The sequence below is a fragment of the Microcaecilia unicolor genome, chromosome 1 (genome assembly GCF_901765095.1).
Source record: "Microcaecilia unicolor chromosome 1, aMicUni1.1, whole genome shotgun sequence".
Lineage (NCBI taxonomy): Eukaryota > Metazoa > Chordata > Amphibia > Gymnophiona > Siphonopidae > Microcaecilia > Microcaecilia unicolor.
The window spans coordinates 436669426-436681717 of record NC_044031.1 but is presented as its reverse complement, the minus strand read 5'-3'; positions in this window follow the sequence as shown (position 1 = coordinate 436681717).

Sequence of the window (12292 nt, the reverse complement as noted above, 5' to 3'; positions counted from 1 at the left end):
TTTACGCGCCAAACAGGATTATTATATCCAACTGACCAACTCTCTTGGCTCTAACCCTCGACTTCTCTTCACCACATTGAACTCTCTCCTCAAGGTGCCCCCTCCCCCAACTCCCCCTTCATTATCTCATCAGACCCTTGCTAAATTCTTTCATGACAACGTTCAAAAGATAAACCTTGAATTCTCTACCTCGCCACCTCTCCCTCCACTAGTCCGTTCCCCTCTCTCTCCTTCCCCTCATTCCTTTTCCTCCTTTCCTGAAGTTACTATAGAGGAAACTACACTTCTCCTTTCTTCCTCAAAATGTACCACCTGTTCCTCTGATCCCATTCCCACCCACCTTCTTAATGCCATCTCACCTGCTCTTATTCCTTTTATCTGTCACATTCTCAACCTCTCACTTTCCACTGCAACTGTCCCTACTGCGTTTAAACATGCTGTGGTCACACCTCTCCTTAAGAAGCCTTCACTCGACCCTACTTGTCCCTCTAATTACTGACCCTTCTCCCTCCTCCCTTTTCTCTCCAAATTACTTGAGCGTGCTGTTCACCACCGCTGCCTTGATTTTCTCTCTTCACATGCTATTCTTGACCCACTACAATCTGGTTTTTGCCCTCTCCACTCGACTGAAACTGCGCTTACTAAAGTCTCCAATGACCTATTACTGGCTAAATCCAGAGGTCAATATTCCATCCTCATTCTTCTTGATCTTTTCGCTGCTTTTGACACTGTTGATCACAGCATACTTCTCGATACCCTGTCCTCACTTGGATTCCAGGGCTCTGTCCTTTCCTGGTTTTCTTCCTACCTCTCCCTCCGCACCTTTAGTGTTCACTCTGGTAGATCCTCTTCTACTTCTATCCCTCTGCCTGTCGGCGTACCTCAGGGTTCTGTTCTTGGTCCCCTCCTCTTTTCTATCTACACTTCTTCCCTTGGTTCATTAATCTCATTCCATGGCTTTTCCTACCATCTCTATGCTGATGACTCCCAAATCTACCTTTCTACCCCTGATATCTCACCTTGCATCCAAACCAAAGTTTCAGCGTGCTTGTCTGACATTGCTGTCTGGATGTCTCAACGCCACCTGAAATTAAACATGACCAAAACCGAGCTTCTCATTTTTCCCCCCAAACCCACCTCCCCACTCCCCCCATTTTCTATTTCTGTTGATGGCTCTCTCATTCTCCCTGTCTCCTCAGCTCGAAACCTTGGCGTCATCTTTGACTCTTCTCTGCTCATATCCAGCAGACCGCCAAGACCTGTCGTTTCTTTCTTTACAACATCCGTAAAATCCACCCTTTTCTTTTCGAGCACTCTACCAAAACCCTCATCCACACTCTTGTCACCTCTCGTTTAGACTACTGCAATCTGCTTCTTGCTGGCCTCCCACTTAGTCACCTCTCCCCTCTCCAATCGGTTCAAAACTCTGCTGCCCGTCTCGTCTTCCGCCAGGGTCGCTTTACTCATACTACCCCTCTCCTCAAGTCGCTTCACTGGCTCCCTATCCGTTTTCGCATCCTGTTCAAACTTCTTCTACTAACCTATACAGTGGGGGAAATAAGTATTTGATCCCTTGCTGATTTTGTAAGTTTGCCCACTGACAAAGACATGAGCAGCCCATAATTGAAGGGTAGGTTATTGGTAACAGTGAGAGATAGCACATCACAAATTAAATCCGGAAAATCACATTGTGGAAAGTATATGAATTTATTTGCATTCTGCAGAGGGAAATAAGTATTTGATCCCCCACCAACCAGTAAGAGATCTGGCCCCTACAGACCAGGTAGATGCTCCAAATCAACTCGTTACCTGCATGACAGACAGCTGTCGGCAATGGTCACCTGTATGAAAGACACCTGTCCACAGACTCAGTGAATCAGTCAGACTCTAACCTCTACAAAATGGCCAAGAGCAAGGAGCTGTCTAAGGATGTCAGGGACAAGATCATACACCTGCACAAGGCTGGAATGGGCTACAAAACCATCAGTAAGACGCTGGGCGAGAAGGAGACAACTGTTGGTGCCATAGTAAGAAATGGAAGAAGTACAAAATGACTGTCAATCGACAAAGATCTGGGGCTCCACGCAAAATCTCACCTCGTGGGGTATCCTTGATCATGAGGAAGGTTAGAAATCAGCCTGCAACTACAAGGGGGGAACTTGTCAATGATCTCAAGGCAGCTGGGACCACTGTCACCACGAAAACCATTGGTAACACATTACGACATAACGGATTGCAATCCTGCAGTGCCCGCAAGGTCCCCCTGCTCCGGAAGGCACATGTGACGGCCCGTCTGAAGTTTGCCAGTGAACACCTGGATGATGCCGAGAGTGATTGGGAGAAGGTGCTGTGGTCAGATGAGACAAAAATTGAGCTCTTTGGCATGAACTCAACTCGCCGTGTTTGGAGGAAGAGAAATGCTGCCTATGACCCAAAGAACACCGTCCCCACTGTCAAGCATGGAGGTGGAAATGTTATGTTTTGGGGGTGTTTCTCTGCTAAGGGCACAGGACTACTTCACCGCATCAATGGGAGAATGGATGGGGCCATGTACCGTACAATTCTGAGTGACAACCTCCTTCCCTCCGCCAGGGCCTTAAAAATGGGTCGTGGCTGGGTCTTCCAGCACGACAATGACCCAAAACATACAGCCAAGGCAACAAAGGAGTGGCTCAGGAAGAAGCACATTAGGGTCATGGAGTGGCCTAGCCAGTCACCAGACCTTAATCCCATTGAAAACTTATGGAGGGAGCTGAAGCTGCGAGTTGCCAAGCGACAGCCCAGAACTCTTAATGATTTAGAGATGATCTGCAAAGAGGAGTGGACCAAAATTCCTCCTGACATGTGTGCAAACCTCATCATCAACTACAGAAGACGTCTGACCGCTGTGCTTGCCAACAAGGGTTTTGCCACCAAGTATTAGGTCTTGTTTGCCAGAGGGATTAAATACTTATTTCCCTCTGCAGAATGCAAATAAATTCATATACTTTCCACAATGTGATTTTCCGGATTTAATTTGTGATGTGCTATCTCTCACTGTTACCAATAACCTACCCTTCAATTATGGGCTGCTCATGTCTTTGTCAGTGGGCAAACTTACAAAATCAGCAAGGGATCAAATACTTATTTCCCCCACTGTAAATGTACTCACTCTGCTGCTCCCCAGTATCTCTCCACACTCGTCCTTCCCTACACCCCTTCCCGTGCACTCCGCTTCATGGATAAATCCTTCTTATCTGTTCCCTTCTCCACTACTGCCAACTCCAGACTTCGTGCCTTCTGTCTCGCTGCACCCTATGCCTGGAATAAACTTCCTAAGCCCATACATCTTGCCCCATCCTTGGTCATCTTTAAATCTAGACTGAAAGCCCACCTCTTTAACATTGCTTTTGACTCGTAAGCACTTGTAACCACTCATTTCCACCTACCCTCCTCTCCTCCTTCCTGTACACATTAATTGATTTGATTTGCTTACTTTATTTTTTGTCTTAGATTGTAAGCTCTTTGAGCAGGGACTTTCTTCTATGTTTGTGCAGCGCTGCGTACACCTTATAGCGCTATAGAAATGCTAAATAGTAGTAGTAGTAGTAATAATCAGAGAATGTTTTGATCAAATATGAGGGAATGGGATCAGTAAGGACAGTGGTAGGCCTTAATAGTAGAGGAGATGGTAGTGGAAGTAGTTTCAGCAAATCTTTCAAGAATATTGCAGTATTGAGTTCAGTTTTGGAGGCCGCATCTGGCTAAAGATGTAAAAAGGTGCAAAGAAAAGCTACAAAAATGGTATGGGATTTGCATTGCAAACTGTATGAGGAGAGACTTACCAACCTGAGCATGTACACCTTGGAGGAAAGGAGAAACAGGGATGACATGATACAGACGTTCAAATATTTGAAAGGTATTAATCCGCAAACAAATCTTTTCCGGAGACGGGAAGATGGTAGAACTAGAGGACATGAATTGATGTTGAAAGGGGGGCAGACTCAGAAGTAATGTCAGGAAGTATTTTTTCACGGAGAGGGTGGTAGATACGTGGCATGCCCTCCCCCGTGAGGTGCTAGAGATGAAAACAGTAATGGAATTCAAACATGCGTGGGATAAACAGAAAGAAATCCTGTTTAGAAGGAATGGATCTATGGAATCTTAGTGGACATTGGATGGCGACACCGGTATTTGGAGAATAAAACCAGTGTAAGGCGGACTTCTATGGTCTGTGCCCTGATTGTGACTGAATAGATATGGAGGGGCTGGAGTGTAAATTTTAAGAGGCTTCGACGTTGGCTTCAGAATTGTTAGTACAAGAACAGTGCTGGGCAGACTTTTACGGTCTGTGCCCTGAGAAAGGCAAGGACAAATCAAACTCGGGTATGTATATAAAGTATTACATACCAGGTAAAATGAGTTTATCTTGTTGAGCAGACTGGTTGGACTGTTCAGGTCTTTATCTGTCATCATTTACTGTGTTACTATGTAAGTGGAGAAGAAGTAGGTGATAGTGCTTGATTAGTAGAGGCAACAGGAAGGACATAAGGTAAGTCATTTATTCTCAAAAGTGGGATGACAAAGTTTGGGCTGTGGGCAGGAATGTCGCAGAATGGATCAAGCTATGTGGAGCAGTGAGGGATTTAAGAACGCCATCAGCACTTTGCATCTGAATTGCCATTCCTTAAACCTTTTCCTACTATTTTTAGTCATATCCTTTTTCCGTTTTCTGAAGAATTTTCTTCTAGCTCTAATAGCTTCCTTCACATCACTTTTTAACCATGCTGGCTGTCATTTGGCCTTCCTTCCTCCCTTTTTAATCCATGGAATATATCTGGCCTGGACTTCCAAGATGGTATTTTTGAATAGCATCCACACCTGATGTAAATTTTTGACCTTTGCATCTGCTCCTTTAAGGGCTAAGTTTTGTTTTGTGTTTTTGTTGTTTTTACCATTCTCCTCATTTTATCATATTCTCCTTTTTGAAAGTTAAATGCTAATGTATTGGATTTTCTGTGTGTACTTACTCCAGAGATTGTATGAAATCTGATAACTTTATGATCACCGTTATCAAGCAACCCCAGCACCATTACCTCCTGCATCAGATCATGTGCTCCATTAAGGACCAGGTTTAGAATTGTTCCCTCTCTTGTTGGTTCCTTAACCAGCTGCTCCATAAATCAGTTCTAGATTTCATCAAGGAATTTTATCTCCCTAGCATGCCTTGATGTTAATTTTACTTTGGTCAACATTGGGGTAATTGAAACCACAATTCACCAACAAATCTCCACACATTTTATTCTGTATCTCAAGAAGGGTCATTCAGAGCAGTACTGTCAAGTATATCAACAAGTGGAGAAAAAAAGACTTCAGAAACAATGAGACACACATCCTCTTGTAAAGCAAACCTTCATATATGTGGGTGGCTCTTCCCAATCATTAGTCATTAAAAAACTCCACCTTATTATCCATTTTCAGTAAAATGACCAAACAACTCTTAGAGATACAGAATTTTACATGCGGAAAGCTTCAAAAATCTAATAACTTCTGATTAACTAAGAAGTACTTATCTTGGGAGCGATAGACTGAATTCTTGGAATCAGCTTCATCAATCCCAACAGGGGTTCCCTGTTTCACCACCATAGGTTGCTTCAGGGGAAATACTTTTTTTTATATAATCTCCTTCCAAGGTATAAACTCCATCCAAGATAGTTTGCCGTCACAGACTTTCCAAAACCAAACTTTCTGTGCATGGGGATGGGTTTCTTAAAAAAAAAAAATGCCTTCAATATATACCAACGTGATGACATCATCACCTTCCCCATAGCTGATGTCAGCATTCATAAAAAGCCTTCCACTCAGTCGCAACATTTAACCCTTGAGGTGCCACCGTGCGTAGAGAATAAATCCATCTTTGTTCATGTTGTCTGAGTATATGTCTCACATCCCCTCTTCTTTCAGTAATCTTCAATTGTTCCAAAACAATGCAATGGATCTCAGCAAAGGAATGCCGTTTATCTAAAAAATGCATCACTAAAGGTTCACGTAATTTCTCAGCTTGAACACAATGTTGGTGTTCTATCAATCGTGTTTTCAAAGGTCGAGAAGTTTGTCCTATATAATATAAATTACATGGACATTTCAGTAAATATATCAACTACCAACATCGTGAGCATTTCACACAAGCTAGTGGAATCACGGAGCCCAATACCCTACACCCACCACAATGCATTGCTGATGTGACTGTGCAGTGCCCTTAACAGAAAAGGTGTCACACTCACCCGAGAGCCACATCAGTGCCAGGGAAAGGCTGTCAGAGGATTGAACACATTCTGCTGTCATGGAGGTGGGTACGGAATTTGAGGCTGGCATACAGACTGGCAAAAAAAGTTTGTAAAGTGGGTTTCTTTTGGTGGGAGGGAGTTAGTGACCACTGGGGGAGTCAGGGAAGGTGATCCCCGATTCCCTCCAGTGGTCATCTGGTAAGTTGGGGCACTTTTTTGGGACTTGTTCGTGAAAAAAAAGGGTCCAAAAAAATGACCCAAAATCGCGGTAAAAACACCTTGTTTTTTTCGATTATCAGCTAAAGACGCCCATCTCTGCTCGGCCGATAACCACGCCCCAGTCCCGCCTTCACCACGCCTCCGACATGCCCCCATCAACTTTATTCATTCCCGCGATGGAGTGCAGTTCAAGACGCCCAAAATCGGCTTTCGATTATACCGATTTGGGCACCCACGAGAGAAAGACGTCCATCTCCCGATTTAGGTCGGAATATAGGCGATTTTCTCTTTCGATTATAAGGTGGCTGGTATACTATAGTCTCTATTGCAACCTCACTATCGGAATGTCCTATCTTCCCTGTTTTTGTGATTTTTTTTAAGATACCTTGTTCCAAACCATGTGCTTTTGAGGTGCTGTCGGCCTTCCCCTACTTTATAGTTTAAAAGCCTCCCTATCTCCTTTTTAAATGTTCTTGGTCTTTGTGTTGTAATGCTGATATTCTTGGTGTTCCAAATGAGTGCTGCATTTGTGCCTTTTGCAGCTGCATGTTTTATGTAAAACCTTATCAGAAGTTGCCTTCAACTCATGATACTTAGAAGGGTTTTTTTGATATGATGTCTAAATCCAACTTTAGATGTTTTGCTGAAAACGTCCAAAAATCAAGTGGTGAAAATGACCATTTTCAAAACAGAAAAAGGTCTCCTTTTTTTCTTTAAAAATGACCATTTCCTAGATGGTATTGTGGTTAGTACATCTACCTTTTTGGACCATATTTTTTTTTTTAAAGTCCAAGTGAAAAATATTCAAAATCAAGCCATTGAGATGTAGGAGGAGATGGCTTGCTTAGTGGACTGGCCATAAAACATCCAGGTAGAGCAGTGGGGCACCCAAGAGGGCACTGCAGTGGATGTTATATTAAAAGTCCTAGGTACACATTTCACCGTTACCCCCTTATAATGTATGGTGATCCCTTCAAAACACACATAAAATCTTATGTACCTAACTATACACCACTACAATAGCTCTTATGGCTGCAGATGTCACCTATATATGGGTACAGTAGATTTGGGGGGGGGGGGGTTGTGGGTTGCTGACACTTTCCACCCCAAATGTAATAGTTTGAGTGGATTATGGGCCCATGTCACATTCTATAAGTGCACTGCACCAACCACTAGGCTATTCTAGGAACCTGTTTGCTGCTCTAAAAGGACGGGCAATCACATCTGAAGCTGTCATAGAGGCTAGTATGTGTTGTTCCATTTACATCTTAGTAGAGTGGGAGGGTTCAGTGACCACTGAAGGAGTAAGAGGGTGTCATTCCTTTAGTCCTGCAGTGGTCATCTGGTCATTTAGGGTGATTTTTTTTGTGGCTTAGTTAATAAAACAGGTCTAGACCAAAATGACCAACTTACAGTCCTGGATGTTTTTGTTTTGTACCATTATGGCAGACAAACATCCAAGTGTTAGGAATACCATGATCCCACCTTTAACACATCCCTGACACCCCCCACCCCCCTTGTGATTTGAATGCATTTCTGATGTATTCATAGAAAAAAAAACTTCTAAAAATTGGTTTCAAAAATACCAATTTGGATGTTTTATGAGAAAAATGTCCAAAAGCAGATTAATGCCACTTTTTGGATGTTTTTCTCTTTTGAAAATGAGCCTCATAGTAATATAGTAGATGATGGCAGATAAAGACCTGTTTGATCCATCCAGTCTGCCCAACAAGATAAACTCATTACATAAAGTACGAAGTAATACTTCATATGTATACCTGATCTTGATTTGTCCTTGCCATTTTCAGGGCATAGACTGTAGAACTCCTTATTGTAGAACTTCTGAAGTTGTCATCGAAGCCCCTGAAAAACTCCACTCCAGCCCCTCCAAATCTATTCAACCATGATCAGGGCACAAACCTTAGTTTTCCCAGTACTGGCCTTGTTTTCCAACTTCTGAAGCTGAATCTGTCCAGCCACAATCAGGACACAGACCACAGAAGTCTGCCCAGTATTGGCTTTTCCACCGAATCTCCGCTAAGCTGCTTTGGATCCATTCCTTCTAAATAGGATTCCTTTGTGTTTATCCCATGCATTTGTTAATTCTGTTACCGTTTTCATTTCCACCACCTCCCTCGGGAGGGCATTCCAGGTATCTACCACACTCTCAGTGAAAAAATACTTCCTGACATTATTCCTGAGTCAGCCCCCCTTCAACCTCAAGTCATGTCCTCTAGTTCAGTGTTTCCCAACTCGGTCCTTGATATGCTTATTCATTGTGGATAGCCTGAAAACCTGACTGGCAAGGGGGTACTCCCTCCTACTTTTCTTTTGTTGCTATTTAACCTAAACAACACTCAACACTCAACACCCCTTATTCCCCCCTGCCCTTCATTTCCATTCCTCTGTTAGCTTGAATAAACTCAGCTGCTGTTATCTGCCCTCAGTTTAGAACTGAGGACACTCTAATCTAATAGATTCATACTTCTAATCCATATTCACTCAAAAAGTTAAAAAAAACTTGTCATGTGGTATTATCTAGGATGATCTATTTTTTGCCTTGCTTCTCTATATAAATCAATATACAGGGCATTCAAGCTAGCGTATTTATTTTTATCTAGATGTTGACAATACAGATAAATGGATTAATGATTATTTAGACAGATATCATCTTCCTTTGGAGCAAATTGTGCTTTGTTGTACAAAATGAATTGGATTATCACTGTAGCATAGATAGATGGAAACTCTAAAGGATTTTTAAGAGCCAGGAATAGATCTGTATATATATATATTTTTTTTTCTCTCTCTCTCTCTCCTCCCCCCTCCCTTTATATACTATTCATAGACAGCTAGATAAAAATATACTTACACACTTATTATAGAGGGCTCCTTTTATAAGCACTAGCAAGTGCTTACTGCAGCTTAAAAGTCTAATTTGCACACATAAACCATGCAGTAAAACATTGCTTCTCGAAGGGGCATGTCTGGAGTCTGCATGACAGGACAAATCAATTAGCGCAGCCACATTACCACATGCTAATTGATTATCATAGGACTAGTTTGTGAGCTCTTACCATCTACAAAATAGGTGGTGGTAAGGTCTCATACACTAATTTTTATTAATGGCCACTCAGTAACGGCAACATTAGCACATGGCTATTAATTCAGAAAATGGAAAATTAACCATTTTCCAGCTGTGGTAAGAATGGCATTATCACATGAGAAAAACCCTTGTAAGGGTGTGGTGAGGCTACTTTTTACCACAGCTTAGTAAAAGGACCCCATAGAGATGGTTTATTTTAGTAAAACTTCTAAATTAGATAATACAGATAATAAGCACATCTCTTAATTGTAGTAGAACGGCAAATCATACAGATTCTGAATAGATATGGATAGGCTGGAGTGTAAATTTTAAGGGGATTCGATGTTAGCTTCAGAACTTTTAGTACAAGAACAGTGCTGGGCAGACTTCTACAGTATGTGCCCTGAGAATGGCAAGGACAAATCAAACTCAGGTATACATATAAAGTATCGCATACCATGTAAAATGAGTTTATCTTGTCGGGCAGACTGGATGGACCATACAGGTCTTTATCTGCCATCATTTACTATGTTACTATGATACAAAGGGGTCATTAGTCAGCCAGCAGCAGTGAGTGTTTTGTTCACTGCCAGTGGAGTTATTCTCAAATGTTCAAAGCCGGGCCCTATCTGGTTTTGTCTTTGAATTTTTTTGATCTGGCTAACAAATAGATGGTTAAGTAAATATTCAGCACGTAAGTGGCCATGGGTTAGTACATAAAGATAGGGCAGACATTTATGCAGTCCCTTTTATGCGCTGCACCTGGCCGCTTACGGATTTAATGCCAGCACTTAAGCGCCAAGTGCTGACTCTGCCCCAGAATGCCCCCAATATAGCTGGCTTTGAGTTAGTAGCTAACCATTAATTTCAAAGGCATTTAGCTGGTTAAGTCTGTGAATTTAGAGGCTAGGCCCAACAAAGCGATTTAACCGGTCAGCAGCCGGCTAAATCATTTTGAATATTGGCTGAATATTTTTTAAAATTATTATTCAATATAAAATCATAATTAATAATAGAATAATAAATTACAGATTTTGTCTTACTGGAATAACAATACTATTTCTGATGGCAATTTTTACTGGACTCAGACTAAACTGTTAAAAAAACATGTAATTTCCCCGCAAAAAAGGACTAATGTGCTGTATTCTTTCCACTGTGTTATAAGCACTTCTTTTTATATTTCCCAAGTTAAGACTTCAGTACAGTGCACGCCATTTAAGTGCACGTCGGATAAGTGCATGCTCTGTTTAACTGCATGCCGTACTTCGGTCCCATTTTTTGCGCCATCAATTTCTATGGGGACAAACTTCGGTTTAGCGCACCACTGATAACTGCAAGATTCACTTATATGCATGGTTTAAGACCGCTCCTCTGCAGGAAAGACTCCACATAAGTGCATGCACGGAATATGGAAGCTGATTGGCACTTGACAAAGGGGCGATAAATTTGAAATCTCATTGGTTAACTGCCATGGGCAGAATAAGCGAAAGAAAGTTGTTAGAGTGTACACTTGAGTCGTCGTCATCATCGCGCAACTGTAAGACTTTAACACTGGCTGAACAAATAGAAGTTCTTAAAAAATTTGAAAACAAAGTCAAGCATCTATTGGTAAAGAATATGGTGTCAATCCCAGTCAAATTTCACGTATCTTGATCAGCTTCTGGAAGACAGGCAAAACAACAAATCCACACAGGAAATGTAAACGGGCGGGAAAAGCTGAGGATGTAGAAGATGCTCTTCTTCGGTGGTTATCTCAAATCAGGAGCAGACAGTTTCCTGTCAGTGGTCCACTGCTTATGGAAAAAGCTAATCAGCTAGCTGAAAGTCTTGGACTAACTGAATTTAAAGCCACTGTTGGATGGTTGGAAAGATGGAAGGAGAGGAACATCATAAAATTCATGATATTATGCCCTGTTCTGCTTCAGAAGATCAGAAGCACCAGTCACGAGTTTATGCTGCTATTTAGATGTTGCTGTTGTGCTGCAGCACCACCTTCAACAAGCACAGTTCATTGAGGACAATAGTGCTGGCAATTCAATATCTTCATAATCATCATCGCTTGTGACAGGTGGCTTATTGGTCTCCATTTGCATTTCTATGTGAATAACCACCTTCTCTGCCCCACCTGTCTACAGATATGCATTGCCCTGGGATGGCTGCTGAGTGAGCACACCTGGAGCACACCTGGAGTGGTCTGCAGAGATGTTTGTAGCTCGATCTTCTGACTGTCTTTAAGCAGTTTGTATAAAGCTAGTTGTGATTATGACGTCATTTCCGACCTTACATGGATGCGGGTGCCTTATAAGCCACAGGGGATAAGCAGGCATTAGGTCTTGCTTTGTCTTGTTGATTGCTTGAGAGAAAAAAGAATGAGGAAGAAAAGAATTATGCAGCCTTAACCCTTGTCCCTGAGGAAAGTGATTGAAACCCCGCGGAGTCGGGCAGTTTCAGGGGAAGGCAATTGATGAATGTTTCAGCGAGGCAAGATAGTTCTGCCAGGGAGGCAAGAATTTGTCAAGATAAGTGCACAGTTTTCACCTAGTATATACATTTTTTAAAAGTGATAAGCGATTTTATAGCACTGAGGTGATTTGGAAGCATGAAAAAATGAGCATATGTTGCTCCTCCCAAAAAAAGTGTTAGAGTTACCCGATGAAAGAAGTGCTATGCCATTTGGAGCAGCATTATTGACTGCAGTAATAGTGGTAAATATCTGAGGCTACTC